This window comes from Balaenoptera acutorostrata, chromosome 14 (genome assembly GCF_949987535.1).
Source record: "Balaenoptera acutorostrata chromosome 14, mBalAcu1.1, whole genome shotgun sequence".
Lineage (NCBI taxonomy): Eukaryota > Metazoa > Chordata > Mammalia > Artiodactyla > Balaenopteridae > Balaenoptera > Balaenoptera acutorostrata.
The window spans coordinates 21,434,931-21,458,343 of record NC_080077.1 but is presented as its reverse complement, the minus strand read 5'-3'; the positions used below and the strand labels follow the sequence as shown (position 1 = coordinate 21,458,343).

Sequence of the window (23,413 nt, the reverse complement as noted above, 5' to 3'; positions counted from 1 at the left end):
CCCCACAAATTACTTCTTAATTTAAAAGGTGAAAACAGTAACTTTACAGTAAAGAAACCTACCAGATACCACCTCAGCCAAATTATCAAATTTAGTACCACCAGTAATGGAACAAATTGAGTGTGCCTCGATGCAATCACTGATAAGAATACAACATAACATATGTAGTAGTCCTGCTAAAAACACAAAACCCAAGTTTTACAATGAGGAAACAGACAAACCAAAATTGATGGATCTTCAAAAAAAATGACTAGACTGTATGCTTCAAAAACATCAGTGTTATGAAAGACAAAGTAAGGCTTTAAAACTCTTCCAGATTAAATGAGATGAAAAACACTACACTGAATGCAATGCTTGATTCTAAAAATCCTGGATTTTTTTTCAAGCTATAAAGGCATTTGGAGAAACTTGAATATGGACTATCCATTTAATAATTGTATTGTGACCATGTTAAATTTCTTGAGTATTATCACTGTTATGTGGTTATGAAGAATGTCATTGTTCCTAGGAGATAAATGCTGGAGTATTTAAGATTAAACAAACATAAAGTCTGACTTACTCTCAAACAGTTCAACAACGTAATTATTATATATGAAAGTGTTATAAGGCAAACGTGGCAAAATGTTAACAATTGGTGAATCCATGCCAAGGGTACAGGGGAATTCATTCTTTCAATGTTTTTATCTTGAAAAGCTTCAAAACCACAAAAAATTATTAAAAACACAAGGTCAGATTTAACCATCTGATTATGATGCTCCCATATTCTGTTGAGAAATACTGGGAAAACTCCCACAAATGAAGACATTCATGAAGACGGATATTGCCTGATATCGCCAGGTCAGCTCAATCCCATTCGATGGGTAGCTTTTCTAAACTTTCATCCCTCTCTTCAAACTATCTCCAACACCCTCACCACCTTCCTATTTCCTGGAAAGCTGAGATTATTGAGAACAAACTCTCACCTTCCTCGCCTTCCCACTACTTATGAGCTTGTCTATATCACCCATCCTGCCCCTTCTTTTGTCCAGAGCTCCTTCCTCCGTGTGTCCTGTAAATTCTCATGCCTTCCCAACTCTTCAAAAAACTTATTCCATCAGTCAGCACCCCTGTATCTCCTCAAACTCCCATCTTTAACTCTCCATTGGCTTTCTCCTCTATAAACAAACATATTAAAGTTTCTCCCAAATTAAAAAACAAAAAATTAAAACCCAAATCCCAGATCACCTCTAGCTACATTTTATAATCCTGCTTCCCCTCCAAGCTTCTTGAGAGTAACCTCCACTTGGGCTTTCTACTTTTTCAGCATGCTTCATGCCTCAGTCTTGAACCCCCAGCTGTCAGCTATCCTGTCTCCATCACTACTCCATGGAGGCCCTTCTGTACTCGGTAAGCCAATGGAAAGTCTTTTGTCTGGGATCTCTCTGCAGCCTCTGGTGCTATTCCCCACTCCTTCCTGCTTGGAATAACCCTCTCTCAGTGTCAATGGTACCCTTCTCTCTGGGTTTTTCTCTTACTTCTCTGACCATTACTTCTGAGCCTCTTGGGAAGGGTAAGAGTTTCTACAAGGATGATTTTGCCAGGGAATTTCAACAACAGTCTCTTTCACAGGCTCCTGAAATGTCTTTGGTCCTCTGATATCCTCACTCAAAATACAACATCTAGGTGACCTCATCTAAATGAGTAGTAGCAGCAGCAGCAACAACAAATTTATGCCAGGCACTGCACCAAGCACCCTTTAAGTTATATTAGCTTCTTTGACACAGCAATCCAAGTAGGTGCTATTATTATCTACATGGTACACATGAGGAAACAAAGTTTAGGGAGGTTAAGGAACTTGCCAAAAATCTCTCAACTAATAAGTAATGAAGTTCTAAACTCTCTCTTTCTGATTCCAGAGCCTGTGCTATGCTACTCCCACAAAATCATTAAGATAAGACAACATGGGCATAATGGCAGAAGCCAGAAACAGAAACTAAATGGGTAATAGGACTGTCTGACTATGAGGTTTGAGTTTATAATGCATTGCACTAAAATTGAAGTTGAAAAGGGTCTCCATGTCCCACATTTATTTGATAACACCACGGGATGGTGTAAGAGCCTCCACAAGTTCAATTTTGTTAGGAAATTTTAGCAATTATTTTTGTACTTTTTGTGTTACTGTTCTAAGGTTTAATTAATATCTAAAATTATTCCATCTGTAGATAACCTTCAAGGTACTGTACCCTTACTCTTTGTGAGTCTAATAACTTGTAGTTTTTCTGTTCTGCCCTTCAGGGGACATTTTTGCAGGGAAAAAAACCCCGAGTTTTATAGAAATGGGATCTGCTTTTTAATGATGGAGTAACTACACAGAGGAAGGATAGAGAGAAATTCTAAACTGCCAAATTGTTTTCTCACCTACCTACAAGTGTACAAAGTTATAATACATGGTAAACATGGAGTTCATTTCTATGAGCAGTACCTCTGGGACATGATCCAGTAGATTTCTGTCCTACTGTCATTTTAAAGTTACTGACAGATTTATTTCACTTTGGCATGCCATCATAACAGTTGAGTTTTAGGCAGTGGGAGCAATAAAATTCCACAAAGAAATAAAAGGCTCTTGATGTCGGGATCATGCAGTTCTTTTCCTCTGTGAAAGCAATTAGAAAGGTAAGGAGATTTAACTGTATACTGGTAGCGTTCCAGGAGGGTTTCAAAAGGTCAGGTGGTCACGGAATCATAGAACTGAAAATTGAAAGATACCCGCTCTCTGGAAGGTAAATTAATATTCCTCACTTTACAGATGAGGCCATCAAGACCCAGAGAGGCTAACTAGTAAGAAATGGAAAGGGAGTGGAGAAGGTAGCTGAAGAGGTGATCCAACTCTCCTATTTCAATCAGGTCTGGGACTTTGAACTAGAAGTTCAGAATCACCCAAAAAACTTTTTTAAAACCCACATGCCCATGACCAGACACAGACTGGGAGAAAATATTTGCAAATCACATATCTGATAAAGGACTTATAAGCACATATACAAAGAGTACTTAAAACTAAACAATAAGAACACGAGTCAATTAAAAAGATGGGCAAAAGATCTGAATAGACCCTTCACTGAAGGAGATATACAGATGACATAAAAGCATATGAAAAGATGCTCAACATCATTTGTCATTAGGGAAATGCAAATTAAGACAAGATACAACTACATATTTATTAGAACAGCTAAAAGCAAAAAATCTGACAATACCAAATTCTGCCAAGGATGCAGAGCAACAATCCATCATACTGGTGGGAATGCAAAATGGTACAGCCACTCTGGAAGACAGTTTGACAGTTTATTACAAAGCTAAACATAAACATACCATACCATCCAGCCACCACCCTCCTTGGTATTTACTCAACTGATTGGAAAGCTTATATCTGCCCAAAAAACATGTACATGAAAGTTTACAGCAACTTCATTCATAATCACCAAAAACTGGTAGCAAGCAAGATATCCTTCAGCAGATGAATGGATAAACAAACTATGATACATCCATACTACAGAATATTATTCAGCAATCAAAAGGAATGAGCTACTAACTCATGCAATGACATGGAAGAATCTTAAATCATATTGCTAAGTAAAAGGATCCAGTTTCAAAAGACTACGTACTGTATGTTTCTGTTCATATAACATTTTAAAAAAGGGAACACTGTAAAGATGAAAACCAGACTGAACTCACCAGGCGTTTGGGTAGGGAAGAGTACTGACTAGGTGAAGCACAGGAGATTTTTTAGGACAGTGAAGCTATTCTGTATGGTAATGTAGTAATGGATACATAACACGATGCATTTGACAAAACCCATAGAATTATGTAGCAAAAAAAGTAAACCTTAATGTATGCAAACTTAAAAAAAATCAACCAGGAGGTCAAGGGATCCCAGAATGAAATGCAGATTGTGATAAAAGAATCCACTGCTAATGTATGGCATAAATTCACTGAAGTGGGTTGGAGAAAAAGGGTGATGACCTAAGTAACTTTGGAAAGGACTAAAGACAAGAGGAACTGTACATAAGGGCTGCACTCTAGTTGGTAAAGCTGTTTCCCATGGGGGTACAAATTAACAGTTCTGAAACCACATACTGGAACGAAAAATTAGTAAATAGATGGTGGATGCTGAGAGCCAAGTTTCTCTCACTGTTGGAGAGGAAGGTTACAGATGAGAAAGAGGGGAAGGCTAGAATAAGCCATGTCATACTGGATTAGAGTCAGAGATATCATTATGAGCTCATGTTTAGCTTAACAAAGATACAGATGGATATAGAAATAGTTAGAGATATGTGTAATACACAGGTTCATATTTCCTATCTCTGTCTGAGAAGACCCAGATGCAGTGACACACCATAGCAAAGAGCACACCCAGTGCTCAGATCTTTCTTTCCAATAACATCCTCCGATAAAAGAAATCGGCCCCCTTGGAGAAATTGCTGATTCTACGGCTGGGACACGGAGTACACAAGATAAACCTAGAGCATCTTGTAAAGCCAGTAAGCAGGGAAGTGCTCAAAAACAAAATGATGATGGCAGTATCTCAAAGGGACACAGGAGCCAACCTGAAAGAGTTCCCAATGAGCAAAACTGGAACTATCTGAGCAACAAAATAATTCATGCAGTGTTGAATTACAAGCCAAAGTATAAAATAAAACATCCATTTATATCAGTATGAGCCCATACTGATATAAATAAATAAATAAGGAGGGAGAATAGACAAATCCTGTGTATGGAAATTCCCAATAATTTGTGTAGCCATTCTGCCCTCGAGGAGGTAGTGTAACCCCCCACTGCCTGGGTGTGAGCTGCACACAGTGACTCCCTTCCAAAACGTACAGTATGGAAAGGGGAAGAAGGGAACACTGCAGTGGAGAAACCTGACAAACACCATCTCAGCCAGGTGATCAAGGTCAACATCGACAGTAATAAGTCATATTCACAGCACGTATCCTCTTCCTTTACCTCTATGGTCTTCTTCCCCAAAAGCCCAGTTAACTGTGAAGAAAACAAACCCAGGCAAACCCAAATTGAGGGACTTTGCACAAAATTCCTGACCAGTACTTCTGAAAACTGTCAAAGTCATCAAAAGAGGAAAATGTGAGGTACTGTCCCCACCAAGAGGTCCCTAGGGAGATAAGAGGACTGAATGTATGTGCTATCCTGGATGGGATCCTGGGACAGAAACAGGACATTAGGGAAAAACTAATGAAATATGAATAAGGTATGGAGTTTAGTTAATAATAACATCTCATTATTGGCTCACTTCACTAATCGTGACAAATATACCATAGAAATGAAAGATGTTAATAATGGGGGAAACTGGGTGCTGGGTATCTGGGAGCTCTCTTGACTACCTTTGTAACTTTTTTGGTAAATCTAAAACTACTCTAAAATAAAAAGTATTAAAAAAAAAAAAAAAAAAACACTTGCCACCTAAAGAGGTTTGAATTCAGTCAGTCTGGGAACACTGCCATGAATAGAAGCCAACAGGAATACTAAGTAATAAAGGACAACAAGTAATCGACAAAATCTGCCTCTAAAGAATTTCTCTAGTTTACTCTAGCTCCTTATTACTCATGCAACTCAATCATTCATATATTGATAAACATTTACAGAAGGCCTACTATGTGCCAGGAGCTCTGTAAAGTATCATCAACCAAAACCTAATAAGCCACCGCTTTCGAAACAGTGGGTCACAAATTACTAGTGGGTCATGAAATCAATCTAGTGGGTCACAACCAGCATTTTTTCCCTATTGAAATGAAAGGATAAAAAAAAAAAATCACAATTTCCATAATAAGGTTTTGCTTTGAGAAATTATTTTGAGTATGTGTGTGTTTGTCCTGTATTATGATGTAAAATGCATTTAATTTAGATTAAAGACAAAAGAACTTGAAAGCTACTGCAATAAGGTATGTCCCTGGCCTCAAGGAGCTTAAGTTTAGCAGGAGAAAAGAACCAAGTAAATCTTGAAGAAAAAAAAAAAATTTTAACTATAACATAATGAACTATTTTCTATGATTCATACAAAAAAAAAAATGGTACAATGCTAACTAGTTCACACAATCTTAGCCCAAGTAGTATCACTGCATACTTATAATTATTTACTTATAATTTATTCTACCTGTTAAAGACTGAGTTATGCCCCCCATCCAAATTCATATGTTGAAGCCTTAACCCTAAATATGACTATATTTGGAAATAGGGCCTTTAGAGAGGTAATTATGGTTAAATGAGGTCCTATGGTGGGACTCAAATCTGATAGATCTGGTATCCTTATAGGAAGAGGAAGAGACACTGGAGATCTCTCTATCCACACCCACAGAGAAGAGGCCATGTGAAGACAGAGAGAGAAGTCAACTGTCTATGAGCCAAGAAAAGGGGTCTCACCAGACGCTAACCCTGATGGCACCTTGATCTTGGACTTCTAGCCTTCAGAATTATGAGAAAATAAATCTCTGTTGCTTAAGCCACCCAGTCTGTGGTATTTTGTTAGGGCAGCCCTAGCAGACAAATACACTACTATACCCCCAAAGGAATTTAAGGCAACTAACTAGCTAAGATAGTCAGCCAGGCTATGAAATTTAGAGAACTGGCACTCATTTGCTGTACAAATTTTCTCAATAAATGGCCCAACAAATTTCTGATAATATATTTTTATAGAAATCCTTATAGCCATGATTTTCCAATAACATTATCCAAGCCTCTGAATTGCTTACTAAATGTATTTAGCTGTTATTTTGAGTTGGGATATACATTCATTTCTAATCTCTAGATCAATTCCATAAGCACATATCGATGCTTAAGATAAATTAGTATTTAATCCTTTGGATGCCCTGCAAAGCATTGTAACTACTGGCAAACAGAAGGAAAAAAAATATCTAAAGACTGAAGAAGTAACTTTCAACTTAGATTTCCAGGTTGGATCAATTCACCTGAGGGTTCTCAAATGCAAAGCATATTAATAAAACTTAGTATTAACATTGTTTTATCTGAAGTACACAGTTTTTAAGAAGTTCAATCTACAGTAGTCAGAATAAAAAGTGAAATTGCAAGTGAGAGCCTTCTTTTTGTTTCTTTTACAATTCCAAGAAAAGAGGCTAAGGAGAAAGAGAAAACAGGACAAAAGAAGAGTAGGGGAGAAGTAGCTGATGGGCAGAATGAACAGGAGGGTGGCCAAGCCCTGAAATGTGAGGGAATAAAACCAAAACAGCCAAAATAACAGCACTGATCCCCACTCCCACCCACCTCCAGCATTAACTGTACCACACTGAAAAGAATCTATGAAATTTCCACATTCAGATTCTGAGATTGTGCAATGGTTTGATTTACACAAACATAGGCTCTTGCTCCAACAGATGAAAGCTTCTTTAAGTGTTTCTCTTTTGAAATGAGGTTTGATATTTAAAATAATCTCTTTACTGGGAAACACTCTGCTCTGTGGGGAAATCTTAATCATGTTTGCCAAACTTGCTATTATATATCTATCCTAATTATCTCAATTTCTCCAGTCTTGCTAATATGTTTACAGACTCACATATAAGATCCTAAAGAAGGGATTTTGCTAATGCTCCCCAGTTGCCTCAGAGTATCATTCATTTTGATATGAGCATAAACAAATGCCTTGCAGGATTAAGAAAAAAAGATGACTAGGAAATGTAAAGAAATCAAAACACCCAAAATGCATAAGACTGTCCCTTTGAAGTCTCAGCACCTCAAAGAATTCAACTAATGGCTCATATGGCTCTTTATCGTGTTTACTTATTACAATTTTATGCTATAACCAAAGCAGAGTTCCTTTGTGAAGTTAATTATTTAACTATATACAGTTACTGTATAAGCCATTAACTTTTCAAACATTTATACCTCTTTTGAAAACTCTACCTAAAACTAACTGTCACCCTTGTAGTAGGTGTTCCAGAGTATATTAGTATAAAATAATTATATCTTTTAAATTATATATATTTTAAAGTCAGGCCTCTATAGTCTCCTGATGCTAATGTTCTATCTTAATTGTGGTGGCGGCTCTAAGGATAAACACATTTGTCAAAATTCAAGCATTGAGATTGGCTGCATTTTATTGTTTGGAAATTATAACTCAACAGAGCCCAGAAGAAATACTCTCCCAAGTGTTACGAGGGTGTAGAGAGCAAAAAAGGGGGAAAAAGGCTTAATTTTAAAAGAAAGACAGACCACTATTAAGAATTTCAAAGAGAATTTTTTTTTTAAATCACTATTACACACTGACTTTAGGGTACCATTGTAATTTGAGCTGCACTTATTCCACAGTGAAATACATAAAGGAGAATGTTCCCTGAGATCCTGATATCTGACAATAGAAAAAGAAAAGAAGAAAATCTGGATAAACTAGCTCTATTCTGGACAAACAATTATCGGTTTTCTTTGTCCCATTGCTGGGCTGCTGAGGGTGTGGAGAATGTCAAGTAGCTGAAGCAAGTGGATCCTACAAAGCACACAGTATACGATGCACACAGAATTGCAGGGCCATCCATGTGGTATTTTTCCTTACTATAAAAAGACACGCTCGTTTTAGAAGTTGACAAAGAACCAGAAGACATTTTAAATCATCATAATAAAATAATCTCACCACCCAGTTACAATTATTAATTTGCCTTCCACTTATTCCTTTCCATTTTTTTATGTCATGGAGATGATCTGGAATAGAAATGGTCTTGATTCTGGTCTCACCCTGAACACAAACATCTCCCCATGACATTCATTTGTAAACATGTGAGCAACTTCCTCTAAACCTTATTTATACAGGTTGCATAATAACCCCTTATGTAGCGATATCACAATTAAAGCAATCATTCTCCAATTATTGAACTTCTATATTGTTATCAACTTTTTAAATTACAAAGAATGCAATAAATGTAAGCTTTCAACATACTTGAAATTACTTCCTGTGGTAAGGAAAGCCTTCCTAAGTTTGACACAAACTCCTAAAGCCATGAAAAAGAAATTGATAAATTCAAGCATGTAACAAAATCAAATTTTCTGCATGACAAAACACACTATAAGCAGAGTTAAAAGACAACAAGCTGGAGCGGGGTGTGGGGGGAGGGAGGGTTCTGTGACTCATGACAAAGGGCTAATTTCCTTAATATAGAGAGAGCTTCTACAGATCAGTAAGGAAAAGACCAACAACTCAATAGAAAAATGAGCAAAACATATGAACAGACACAGTTCATTTAGTGAAGAATACAGAGATAGCTCTTAAATCTATTAAAAGATGCTCATCACAAGAGAAATGTAAATTAAAACTATGCTGAGATTTTTCACTTATCAGATTGGTAAAGATTCCAAGATTTTAACACATACAGTGTTGTCAAGGGTTTGGAGAAAGGCACTGTCATTCCTCGTGTATTGCTGGTGAGAGTATAAATTGGTATATCCCAGCAATTGGACAATATCTATCAAAAGTATAAATGTGTGTACCCTTTGATCTCACAATTCCAGTTTTAAGAATATATCCTAAAAAAAAAAAAAAAAAAGAATATATCCTGCAGCTAGACTAATGTGCTATATGACATACGAACAAGGTTAGGCAATAAAGCAATGTTTACAATAGCAAAAGTCCGATAATACAAGATATAAATTTCCACACATCCATGAATGACCAACATGTGAAAGACAATTCTGATACAACATAGTAAGTGAAGTTGAAGAACCTCATGCTATCACGGGAACACAGAGTCGAGCCACTTAGCTCAACTCAGCAGCAGAATCCAATTTTCTAGAAGAGATTACTCTATAGATTAATGTAGAAAATAAAGACATCAGCTAATACAGTGGGATGAGCATGATAGGTGCTATGGACTGAATGTCTGTGTCCCCACCCCAAATTCACATGTTGAAGTCCTAATCCCCAATATGATGGTATTTGGAGGTGGGGCTTTGGGGAGAGAATTAGGTTTAGATGAGGTCATGAAGGTAGACCTCCCAATGATGGGCTCTTATAAGAGGATGGTGAGACCAGAGCTCGCTCTCTCTGCATGCACACGCTAAGGAAAGGCTATGTGAGGATAAAACCAGGAAGAGGGCCCTCACCAAGAAGCCAACCATTCTGGCACCCTGATCTTAGACTTCCAGTCTCTGGAACTGTGAGAAATAACTGTTTGTTGTTTAGGCCACCCAGTCTATAGTAATCTGTAAAAGCAGCCCAAACCAGCTAAGATGGAAACTGGTACCGAGAAGTGGGGTGCTGTTATAACAAATACCTAAAAATATGGAAGGGGCTTTGGAACTAGGTAATGGACAGAGGCTGGAAACGTTCTGAGGTGCATGCTAGAAAAAGCCAACATTGCTGTGAAGAAACTTTTAAAGAAGATTCCGGTGAGAACTCAGAAAGCAAAGAGAAGAGCTGTAGAGAAAGCGTCTGGCTTCTTAGAAAATACATAAGTAATCAATCATGTACGGATGCTGGTAGAAACATAGATGGTAAAAGCCTTTCTGATGAGATCTCAGATGGAGATGAAGAACTTGCTATTGGGCCATGGAGAAAGGCAATCCTTGTTATAAAGTGACAAAGAACTTGGCTGAATTGTGTTCATGTTTCTGTGTTTTGCAGAAGGTAGAATTTGCAAGTGATGAAATTGGATATTTAGCTGAAAAGATTTCTAAGCAAAGTTTTGAAGGAGCTGATTGGTTACTCCTGATGGCTTATAGTAAAACGTGAAAAGAGAAAAAGGAATTGAAGAAAAAATTGTTAAGCAAAAAGGAACCAAGAACTTAAAGATTGGGAAGAGTCTCAGCTTATCCATATTGCAAAAAAAATGAGAAATATGTTTAGAGAGAACACTGTGTCTGACTGACTGTTTGATAAGGAGATTAGTATGGGTGTGAACCATGGACCTGACCTAATCAGCCACCCCAGCAGGAACACTGCCAGTTTGAACTGAAGGGGGAAGAGATGGGACAAAATGAAGGCAGGGTGTCAGACTTCTCAGATCCTACAGGACCTGACCATAGAGTTATTCGGTTGTGATCATACACTATTCTTCAAGACAAGAGAAAGGACGACACTTCAAGAAGATTCAGAGATTATCAGGCTGCCATTCCCACCACAGACCCTGAGTACATGGGCCCAGAGAGGGCAAGGCTTCCCCAACCTAGGTTTCAAAGGGTGGGACCACTGCCTAACAGAGCTGTGTGGGTGAGGCCCACCCAGAGTGGTAGGGACACGACCCCAGCCTGGCACAGCTGCAGAGTCAGGACTATTGCCCCAGTAGGTCCAGAAGATACAACATCCAGCCAAAGAAGATTATTCTCAAACCTTAAGATCTAATGGAGTATGCTTTGCTAGGTTATGGACTTACCCGAGACCCACCATCCCTTCCTTCTTTCTCACTTCTCCCTTTTGGGATGGGAAAGTATATCTTATATCTGTCCCACCATGGTAGTTTGGGGGCACATAACTAGTTGGTTTCATAGGCTCATAGCTGGAAAGGAATTTTGCCTCAGGCTGAATCATACTTCAGGTCTCACCCAGAGCTGATCTAGATGATATTTAGATGAGATTCTGGACTTTAGAGTTGATGCTAAAATAGGTTAAGACTTTTGGAGCTGTTGGGATCGAATAAATGTATTTTGTCTGTGAGAAGGATATGAATTTGAGGGGGGTAGGGGCAGAATGCTATGGACTGTCTGTGTCCTCCCAAAATCGTATGTTGAAGGCCTAACCCCCAAATGTGATATTTGGAGGTGGGGTTTTGGGGGAGAGAATTAGGTTTCAATGGGGTCATGAGGGTAGAGTACTTATGATGGGATTATCAAAAAATTATAAGGGGATAATGAGACCACAACTCACACTCTGGGTACAAATACTAAGGAGAGGCTATGTGAGGACATAACCAACAAGAGGGTCCTCATCAAAAACACAACCATGCTGGCACTTTGATCTTGGACCTCCAGCCTCCAGAACTGTGAAAAATAAATGTTTACTGTTTAAGCCACCCAGTCTATGGTAATCTGTTACAACAGCCCACACTAATACATTAGGTAAAGGGAACACCATAAGAAGTGCAGAGATATGTAAATGACATGATATCTACAGGGAACTACCAGCAGCTTGTTATCACTAAAGCCTAAAATACACAAAGACTGGTGAGAGATAATGCTAAAGAGCTATTGAAGGGTCAGCCCAGACTTGTGACCTATAGAACTGTGAGGTAATAAATGTTTTAAGCCACTAGGTTTATGTGAATTTGTTATGGCAGCAATAGAAAAATAATATAGACTTTCATGCCTGGAAGTGGTATGCTGTTACATCAAATACCTAAAAATATGGAATAGCCCTGGAATTGGGCAGTGGGGGGAAGCTGGAAGAATTTTGAGAAACATGATAGAGAAAGCCTAGATAGCCTTAGACTGTTAGTAAGAATATGGGCATTAATGGTTCTACCAGTGAGGACTCGGAAGGAAATGAGGAACACGTTACTAGAAATAAAGAAAGCAACACCTGAAATTGATCTATAAGTACAACACAATCTATCAAAATCCCAGCTAACTTCTACGTAGAAACTGAGAAGCAGTTCCTAAAATTCATATGGAAATTCCAGGGAACCAGAATTATCAAAACAATCTTGCAAAACAAGATCAAAGTTGGAGGGCTCACCCTTCCCAATTTCAAAACTTACTATAAAGCTACAGTAATCAAGACAATGTGGTACTTGCAGAGGACTAGATACAGATCAACGGAATAGAATTGAAAGTCTAAAAATGAACCCATATGTCTATGGCCAGTTGATTTTTTACAAGAGTGCCAAGTCAATTCAATGGGGAAAAAATGAGTCTTTTCAACAAATGGATAAATAAAATATAATATACCCACACAAAGAAATTTTATTTGGCAATTAAATAAATGAAGTACTGATACATGCTACAGCACAGATGACCTTTGAAAACATTATGCTATGTGAAAAATAATCAGTCACAAAACCTACATCTTGTATGGCTCCATTTATGTGAAATTCCTAGAATAGGCAAGTATAGAGAGACAGAAAGCAGATTAGTAATTGCCTAGGGCCGGGGGATGGAAGGATCGAAAGTGATGACTAAGGGGTATGAGGTTTCTTTTTTAGGTATTGAAATGTTTTAGAATTGATTATGGTGATAGATGCACAACCCTATGAAAATACTGAAAGTCGAAAAATGTACACCTTAAATGAGTGAATTGTACGGCATATAAATTATATCTAAGTTGTTTTTTTAAAAAAAGAAAGAAAAAGAAAACCACATTAAGACACATCATAATCAAATTGCTGGAAATCAGTGACAAAAATTTTTCAAAAGCAGCTAGAGGAGGAGGAAAGGACATAAAGAAAGTGAAAAGACAAACCACAAATTTGGAGATAGGCTTATTATCTCAGAATTATAAATAAATGAGATAAACAATCCAAAAGAAAACTGGGCAAAACAGTAAATGTTAAGAAAACTGGGCAAAGCATTTCACTGAGAAATAAAACAGAATGGTCAAGAAACAAATGAAAAGATGGTTGACTTCATCAGTAATCTGATAACATAATTTAAAATATCAGATGCTGGGAATTCCCTGGTGGTCCAGTGATTAGGACTCAGTGCTTTCACTGCCATGGCCCAGGTTCAATTCCTGGTCAGGGAATTAAGGTCCCACAAGCTGTGCAGCGCCAATAAATAAACAGAAATCAAATCAAATCAAATGTCAGATACCATTTCACATCCCCAAATTTAAAAGTCTAGGGCTTCCCTGGTGGTGCAGTGGTTGAGAGTCTGCCTGCTAATGCAGGGGACACGGGTTCGCGCCCTGGTCTGGGAGGATCCCACGTGCCGCGGAGCAACTGGGCCCGTTAGCCACAACTACTGAGCCTGCGCGTCTGGAGCCTGTGCTCCGCAACAAGAGAGGCCACGATAGTGAGAGGCCCGCGCACCGCGATGAAGAGTGGCCCCCGCTTGCCGCAACTAGAGAAAGCCCTAGCAGAGAAACGAAGACCCAACATAGCAATCAATCAATAAATAAATCTTAAAAAAAAAAAAAAAAAAAAAAAGTCTAACAAGAATGTTTACACTTGTGATGGGTTTATCAAATAGCATAACCACTTTACCAACAATTTGTAATATTCAATGATACAAAGGGGTATATATTAAATGTCCCAGAAATTCCATTCCTAGGTATGAATCCTAGAAAAACTTGTGTATATGTATGCCAGGATACACATACAAGAATGTTCATAGCAAACCCATTTAGAAGAGCAAAAGGTCCAAATGTCCATCAACAGGAAAATGAATAAATTTTGGCATATGACATTCTTTATGCCAATAAAAATAGATGAAATTATAGTTTTGCTCAAAAAAGAAGCCTCAGGATAATTTATATTGTATAATTCCAATTATAAAGTTCAACAATATACAAAAGTATTCATAAATATGCACAAATATTAAGTAAATCTATGAAGAAAGTAAAACACTCAGAGAGAAATGGGGAGGGAAGGATTTAGGGAGGGACACAGAACTCAACTTAAAAGTACTAAATACATAGGGTTTCAGAGTAGTCAAAACAGAAAATAGTTTATAATTTTTGTATCTAGTCAATATCCCATTTAAAAAAACAATCTCTACAAAGAAAATAAAATCTAATAGAAGAGGGAGAAGTAGAGACAGCTAACCTTGAATAGTCTGTAAAACACTTGGGAAGGAAGAGGAAAGAGAATATAGTAGTTAAAAAGGGACCGGGGTCCAGAGAATGTTTGGCTTTATTCTTTTCCAGAATAGGAAATGGTTCAGCAAACATGGGCTAAGGGGTGAAAACCATAGAGATTTAGAGATTAGTAGGTTAACGGTGGTAGGAGGAGGAGGAAGAGGAATGGTGGAAACTAACAATTCACTGAGAGCTTGTACTAGAGACTGTTCCAAGCCCCTTAGCCTGCCTTAGCTCATGGTGTGCTCACAGCACTATAAGGTAAGCACTATTTCTAGTCCCATTTTTCAAATGGAAAAATTGAAGCACAAAGAGGTTAAGCAATATGCCCATGGTCACACATTTAGAAAGTACAAAACCGTATTCCAACCTGGCTCTGGAGCCAAAGTATGCCAGGTTGGAATACGGTTTTGTACTTTCTAAATGTGTGACCATGGGCATATTGCTTAACCTCTGAGGTTATCCTCTGTATGTTCAGCCTTTGATTATGAAGGAGAGGGTATAACTGAGGGAGCAAAGTCCTGGAGGAGAGAAGACGGGTCTTAACTAAGAGAGATACATCTGAGGCTGGAGAAGAGAACAATAAACAGCAGGGGTGGGGAAGGATGAATGGGAAGGAAGCAGTTCACAATTTATAGCCTCTTTTTTTTTTTTTTTTTTTTTTAAATGAGGTAGGATGTCAGGTTGTTTGCTGAGAGTAAGTGGGGTACAGTTGTGCTGAACTAAAAATATTTATGTATCTGGTAAGAGCTGAGCAGAATTAAGACCATCTAAAGGAAGAAGAGATTCACATCCCCTTGATATACTATTCCAGAATATAAACCCATTGTGTGAAATGCTAGGTACCTCCTGCGCTAATTATTAGTTAGTTCTTCTCTTTCTTTCTCTTGACCTTGACTAGTTGAACTCAAGTACAGTAAACGTGCCCATAATGCAATCCCACTGGAAGGTATCTGATACCAGCAACCAGAGCTCAGTCAGCTTTCCTGCCCAGACCCTTCTCAAGGAAATTTTCTTTTGTATGTTGTTCTCCTGTCCTCTGCCTGAGGAGAGAAAAACATCTCTACACCCTTTTAAGGTTAGCCTTTCTTCTATGTTTCTGTCTCCATAATTAGATTATAAGCTTACTCTAGGGAATAAATTCATGCCTTACAAAGAATAAGCACATAATATTTAAATACACCTCTGTCCTGGTCATCTCAATAATTGAGACTCTACACATATCTCTGAAATAAATTACAACATAGAAAAGTAGATTTTTTTCCTTATGTGCTTCCAAAGATGTATTTAGGCACATATTTAAAACTCTAAAAATCTATTTGCACAGTTTTCTTTTAACCATCAAGCTCTTATCTTTCCAAAGTATCAGTCAGTGCAATCCCTGCCCAAATTATCACAAATTCCAAATTAGTGATTTTTCCTATAATTTATGAAAAATCCCAATTTAAGGAACTGTATCTGTTACTCTTTTTTTTTAATATAAATATCTTCAGGCAAAATTCACTAACATTTAGAAATTAAATGAGAAAAATAAAATATTAAATGTTTTAAAATTAGTATGTAATATTTAACAACTCTATTATAATCAGCTGTAGACTTTATCATAATCAGATAATGTATAGGACATTGCCTCAATTAGTTACTTTATTTCCCCAAGTTTCTCTATATGCCATGCAATTAAATTACAAAACAAATATGTTTCAAAAAATAACGAAACCACTCAATACAGGAAACCGCAATAAAAGTATAGGACACAGGGAAACCAGTAACTGCAACGAGTGTGTGTTTAAAGAAAAAAAAAATCTGTTCAGGCGTATATTCAGAAGCCAGATAACTTCTACTAGTACTTTCATCACACAAATTCTACTTTATTGCTATGAATGCTTTAGGTAAACAACACACACACTCAAATGATAGCTAAGGATAATCATACACCTCTATTTTTGTCACAAACACTATCTTACCTGATGCCCTTTAAACCAATGTGTTTCAAATGTTTTTGACCACGACCAACAGTAAAGAAAAATTTTCATGTTGCAACCTAATATAAACATATAATCATGGAATAAAAGTGTTACATAATATTTACCTTACTAGCTTTGATGCACTCTAAGATTTTTTAAATTCTTTTTTTTTTTTTTAAAGGATTTTCTTATTTATTTATTTATTTATTTATTTATTTATTTATTTATTTATTTATTTTTGGCTGTGTTGGGTCCTCGGTTCGTGAGAGGGCCTTCCCCAGCTGCGGCAAGCGGGGGCCACTCTTCATCGCGGTGCGGGGACCGCTCCTCATCGCGGTGCGCGGGCCCCTCTCCACCGCGGCCCCTCCCGTCGCGGGGCACAGGCTCCAGACGCGCAGGCTCAGCAACTGTGGCTCACGGGCCCAGCTGCTCCGCGGCACGCGGGATCCTCCCAGACCAGGGCTCGAACCCGTGTCCCCTGCATTAGCAGGCAGATTCTCAACCACTGCGCCACCAGGGAAGCCCCTCTTTTTTTTTTTTAATGCTGGTTCCATTCTACCAAATTAAAACTCAAGATTTTGGAAAAATATTGTTCCAATTTCTTTATTTTACTCACATATCATTTTTAATAGCATGATCTTAGGTTACTATTCAGAAACTGAATACGATTTGCCCTAGGACACTCTCACAGACAGTGAATCTCTCTGCATCCATACAATTCTGCATAGGATGGAAAAGAGTGGACCACAAACAAGGGGAGAGTAAAGAAAAGGCAGACAGAACCATCCTGCTGATCATCAACCAGGGTCCTCCAAAATTACGTGAGATAGTGTGGCATAGAGGTTAGAACACTGAACTGAGGATCGAGTCCCAATTCTACCATGTTGGGCAAGACACTTTGGAGAGCTTTAATTTTCTCATCGGTAATGAATAACATGGGGCAGGGGCGCAGTCTTGTGCCCACGACTCTATTCCCAGAGTCTAGAACAGTGTTTGGCCAGGTAGTAGGTGCTCAATAGAAATTGTTAAATGAATGGATGGATGAGTAAGTATCTTGTTCATATGGTTGTAAGCAGGATGTCATCCAAATACGGGATTTTGTTTCTAAATTCAGTCTGAAATAAGTGGAGAAACAGTACGCTGGCAGCTTCACATTACTCTGTGATTGATTAAGTGCTTTCCTCTTTTTTTCCTAGAAAAAAAGGTCGGGGTGGGTTGGGGGGGACAGGACTTTCTTTCTGTATTTTTCCTTCTCCACCAGCTACTCCTTATGAATGTAAACAGTATGTGTAACCCTCTCTCTACATCCAGTGTATGCGTAACATTGGCGCCCTTTTAAACCACAAATGTAAAAATTGAGCTACCCACCTTCATGCATGTAAACCATTTAACTCTCTCTTGGTGTCAAAAATTGAGATGATTGAAGAGGGTCACAGAAAGAAATGATAAGTCACAGTGCTCACTTTTTCAACTTAACATCAATCTGGTAAATATTTCTATAAAGGAGGATGAAATTATTTATTTTAATTGATGCTCAATCAGATTGGATTATCCTTATTATCGATAACCTCACATTGCCCAAACAAATCAGTCATTTATTTCATTAGTCATTAATTCTTGAGTTCTTTTAAGTACAGTATCATGCCAGCTTCTATGAGGAATACAAAAGATGCCAGTCCTTGCAATCTTAACATGATTTATCATGAAACTGTCCACTAACTACATAAAATATTATCTGATTAAGTATAACCTATATACTAGAGTCCTTAAGAGATTTGGACAAAAAGAAATGTTTACCTTCATAAAGAAACTTATCATCTAAAAGTCCTGACTTCAGGGACGGCCAGAAATGGCAAATGATTAGCCATTTTCTTCATCCTCTAGTACCCATGTCAGGCCAGTTATTGGAACTTAGATATGATCTCAGAATCTTTCTCAACACATCACTCTAGCCACAATCAAGTATGATGAAACTTATTTTTCATCTCTGGGCTCAAGCCTTGTAAGGGTTGGAGAAAAGTCTTCGCTTACATTATCTAACACATGAACCCCGTCCAAGTACACACCCAAAAGAACACCATCAACTCCTAAATCCATCAAAGAAGAGGTATTCATTTCTCTACATGGTCTAACAAAATGATACTAGTTTACTTTAGGTCTTAAATTACTTATGTCAAATGGTGATTGTATCTATAAATCCAATAAAATAAGATACTTTATCATAAAGGCTCATTCCATAACAAATCACATGAATGAAATTATAAAAACTAATGTGTTCATTGTAACAAACAATACAAAAGCACCTAAAGTAGAAATTCCAAGTTTACTGGCCCTTCTAATAGTCCATTCCCCAGAGGCGGCCACAATTAAGTTTGGTGTATATCCTTCAAACTTCTTTTATATTTACAAAAGGAAAAATAAAATGTGTGTGCGTGTGTATTCATGTGTGAGCTATACTAGTTTACCAAAATATTTCTGGCAAATTTAAAATTTGTAAATGAAATACAGTATTTAAATAATAGATGACTGATAATGCAAATTTTAAAGCCATTTAATTTTATTGTAATGCCATTTTATTTTATATCTAACACAGCTTAGTGTCAAAATGAAACACGGGAAAAATGCATTAACCCAGTGCTTTTTCAACATGAAAGATGTTCCAAATACATGTTTCATATTTCATAATGAAAAATTCCACCCAAATCTTGTTAAAGCTCAAAAAAATGGAACTTTCAATTGAAAAACATCCTGAACAGATGGTGGTACCACATAGATTGAAAAAGAAATATCTAATTTGTGTTTATATGAGAAACGTGAAATATGAGAAATGTGCACCGAGAGGCACATCCATAGATATTCATGAAAACACTTGCCCTAAAGCACAGGTTGTTCAGCAGAGAAGGAAGCTTGCTGAGCGCTTAGTTTAACACTTTCATTTTATATATAAGGAAGCAGACTCAAAGGTCACAAAGCCAAGAACAGAGGCAGCACCAGAACCGCAACCCACGGTCTCTTGCTGTGCTTGCTGTACAAAACCGTGCTGCCTCGGCATTCTTTAACGTGAGGACTTGTATTATATAGATGAGGGTTTTCTTAAAATATATATATGGTTTAAACACAATTGCCTTTGTTTCCAAATCTCACGTCTTAGCATCCTGGATGCCTCTATCTCAGGACCCCTAGCCACCCCCAAGCCTGCAATTCTTTCTCCTCTGCTCCAAGCTGGATTCTCCACTCTCTTCCATTAGCAACCCTCCTGTTGGTTCATCTCCCCTCTGCCCAGAACCCTGCCCTACATTCATCCTTAGCAAAGTCTTGAGGCTCAAAAATGGGAAATGTGGCTGTGCTCATCTCCAGATTGGGAGCCACAACTGTCAGAGAGATAAATCATAAGTCAAGGTGGCATTAGGAAAGCCAAAGGTACATTTCTATTATTTAATGATAATCAGGCCTGGGAGAGAGAATCTGATCCCCACAAACAATTACACAGCCAACATCCTGGCTCGAGTACGATATTCACAGGGAGATTTACTTTCCAAATACAGGGCAGCCCTATAATTCGGGATAAAATTTAACCTTTGAAAGCTCACGTAATAGTGGCGCTCTTACTTTTGAAAACATACACCCTTTTTCATAACGATATCATATCAGAAGCTCAACACAGAAAACAGATAAAAATTCAACAGATGAGTTGAAGGAGCAACAAGGTAAAAGACTATTTGCTTTACTTTTCCCTCATCTCTTCTCCCAATCCACACCCACCTTTGAGCACTCCTGAGGAATCTACAGTTCCAGAGAACAAGTTTGAGAACCACTACTTTATATATTTTGACACATTCACCTTTATTAAGCAATGTCAACACCTATATAAGACAGGGTAAATGACGTGTGTGAAAACACTGTAAATTGACAATAATGGAAAGTGTTCTATTTATCTGGTGGCTAAAAACTTCATGCTCTTATTTTCCCCAAACATGAATGAACTATTTATAAATACCTTCTTCTGTATTGGATGATACGTATATTAAAAGCCATTTTTTTCTGATCACAAATGCACCCCACATGTATCCCTGGCCAAGGACTATTTCATCCATGGCAGGAGGAGGGCATGCCCCAGCACCAGTTGCTCAGGCATGCTGCCCAGAGAACCGTACCCTTCCGTGCCTCAGGTGCCACCTCCCAACACACCCCCAAAATTCCAAACCTTCAAACTGCTGAAGACACTATATTCCCTTTGATCCTCCTCCAAAAAAACCCCACAAAAATTAGTCTTATCAGCTCATGCTTTTAGCCCCTCTCCCCAAAAGCCCAGGCTAGGTAATTGTGCTCCTGGGGTAAGGGGTTGTTAGGGGTGGGCAGTTGCCAAATACCATCCTATCCCATCTCCCCCACACACCACTCCCCTCCATCTCTCTTACCTCTAGATGCTTCTTCTCTCTTCCTCAGCTCAAAGTCCTCAGGTTCGTGGACTCACACAAATTGATGCTTGAGGAACCTATTATTATTGCAGTTGCACCTTCAGCCAGATGTTGATCCAAGTTGAGGCCGAGCCAATACTTGATTATCTCTGATAAGAGTGACTCCAAGTTCACACACCTCTACTGAAGCTAAAATTGGTGAAGTTGCCAAAATAGTACTCAAAAGTACTAGACTTTCTCCAAAGAGAAATGACCTCCAATTTGGGCGAGATGATCATAACTAAATAAATCAAAATCATAAACATCTGACATGTGGTTGACAAATATAAGTAAAGGCTGGTGGTGATATCTGGGAGTCTAGGAAAGGAGACTTGAAGAAGAGCATTTCATCCGGCGAGGCGTCTCTACCACGTGCAATCATGTGCAAGGGGGAGGCTGGCCGGCCAGCCTGCCAGCAAGGAAGTCCTTGTTCATGAACAGGTGAAGGGCATATCATAGGCTTCCATGGCTTTGTGAATCAGTCAACTCTTTTGTTCTCTTTTCTCAGCAAGTAGCCCTCCAGCCTTTAACTGGTTTCCCCTGCCGTGAGGAAAATGCCTAAACCTGGCTGAGAAAAAGTAAATGGGTCTGCTAGGCACTTTCATCTTTCAGATATAACTTAATAATCTGAAAATGGGATGTGTTAGATTCTTATGAGTTAACTTAGTGCGACCCAAACCCACAGGTCTTGCTAAGGTGCATCCAACATCTGGGCAAGACTCAAGAGCCTTTGTGTCTAATAATGAAGGTCCCAATCAAAGTCATCTCCCGATACCTCCCCTCCAGTTCCCTTTCCCAGAGATCCTGTGACTTCCTCATCTCTAACCCCTGTTCCCAATAATAGAGAAGAATCACTTATACTTTGATTAAACTGTTCACACCCCTAGCCCTAATTCTAACCCTAACTTTCCCAGATATTTTTGATACATTTAGCAAATGTATTCAACAAATAGATACTGCCTATCATAGCCACTCAAGAAATCTTCTCTCATGTCTTGTGAATTTCCGGGAGCCCGTCAGAGGAAGCTCTGTCTTGCCACTAATATTCTTCCATCCTGAAGGCTTCCCAGCAAGTAAATGTGCTTTAGTCTTTTGGGATACCTGGGGTGGTTCTGGGGCATCAGCCTCGAGGTCTCAGTTATTTGTACCTTTACTCTTTCATCTCTCTATCCCTAATGCCACCCACTGTTCCTGCATCCCCAGGTGATGGGGATTTGAAAGGCCATTCTCACCCTGCAGCAAGGACACGTCCCTTCTCCCCCTCCAGGAAGCTTTCTCAAACTCTTTGAGAGCCCTCTGATCTCTTCTTTTCAGGAGACCGAGCCACACCTATTTAGCATTTATATTAATTGCACCCTAGGCTAAGTGCTGACTTTCTACCTTCCAGTATCACCTATAGCATCCAACACTATCCTGGGCACATACATTTTTAATTGCTTGATTGAGAAGGTCAAAAATGATGAATTGAAAGATATGAAATTGGGGGCCATCTGCACCTGAAAGTAGAAAGGTCATCTATGAAGATTAAGTACACTTCTTCATGAGAAAAAAATGAACCAACGATGAGGGGCTACTCAAAAACATTCTTCCTTTATGCATTTCTGTATCTTTGTACAATAAAGAGATTCTTGGTCATACTTTTCCACTGCAAATTACCAATTAACATCCTAATTAAAATCTGACCCACATCTATGAGCTCTCTGTACAGAGCCATGATCCCTTCCCCCCCCCCCCCCCCGCCTCTTCAGGGACCAGACACATGTATGTGAAAGGGGATATGCTAGGAAATATTATTTCTGCACCAGAACCACCAGCTGCAGATGAAAGCAGTTAAGTCGCTGAGCAATAAAGCTGACTATTTTTTCTAGTAATATTACAACACATTACTGGAAGTTGGAGAGAGGGGTTCCCCCTTTGAAAGCTCTTCCATGTGTGACTTCCTTATGGCTTTCCCACTGTCTTCCCCTACCCCCTGTAGGAACTGACTCCCACCTATAAACCTCAAAGAAAAACGTAATTTATGTAGAAATCAACAATAAGTGGAAAGTCACCGGGTGACAGTGTGTGTGGACAGTGGTAACAGATGCCCATGATTGCAGACTCTGCGCCTTTAAACTCCAGGGAGAGGCAACCTCAGCCATAGCCGAATCAGCAACAGCATGAAGCAGGACAAAGGCACAGGACTAAATTGCAGGAGACATAGCTTCTCACTTCAGTTCATCTACCCATTAGCTTATACGACTTTAGCTGCTAAAGTTTAGCAAGTCAGCCTCTCCCAA

The 23,413-nt window shown here is 38.5% G+C and overlaps 1 protein-coding gene across 1 annotated transcript in view; it reads right to left on the bottom strand.

Moving 5' to 3' along the window:
• PLAGL1 (PLAG1 like zinc finger 1) overlaps nucleotides 1–21,323 on the bottom strand; it is a 96,081-nt gene extending 74,758 nt beyond the window's left edge. The window contains exon 1 of the mRNA XM_057527772.1: nucleotides 21,096–21,323. The gene's annotated coding sequence lies outside the window, so the exon portion shown is untranslated. The remainder of the gene's footprint in view (nucleotides 1–21,095) is intronic.
• Nucleotides 21,324–23,413: the final 2,090 nt, after the last annotated feature.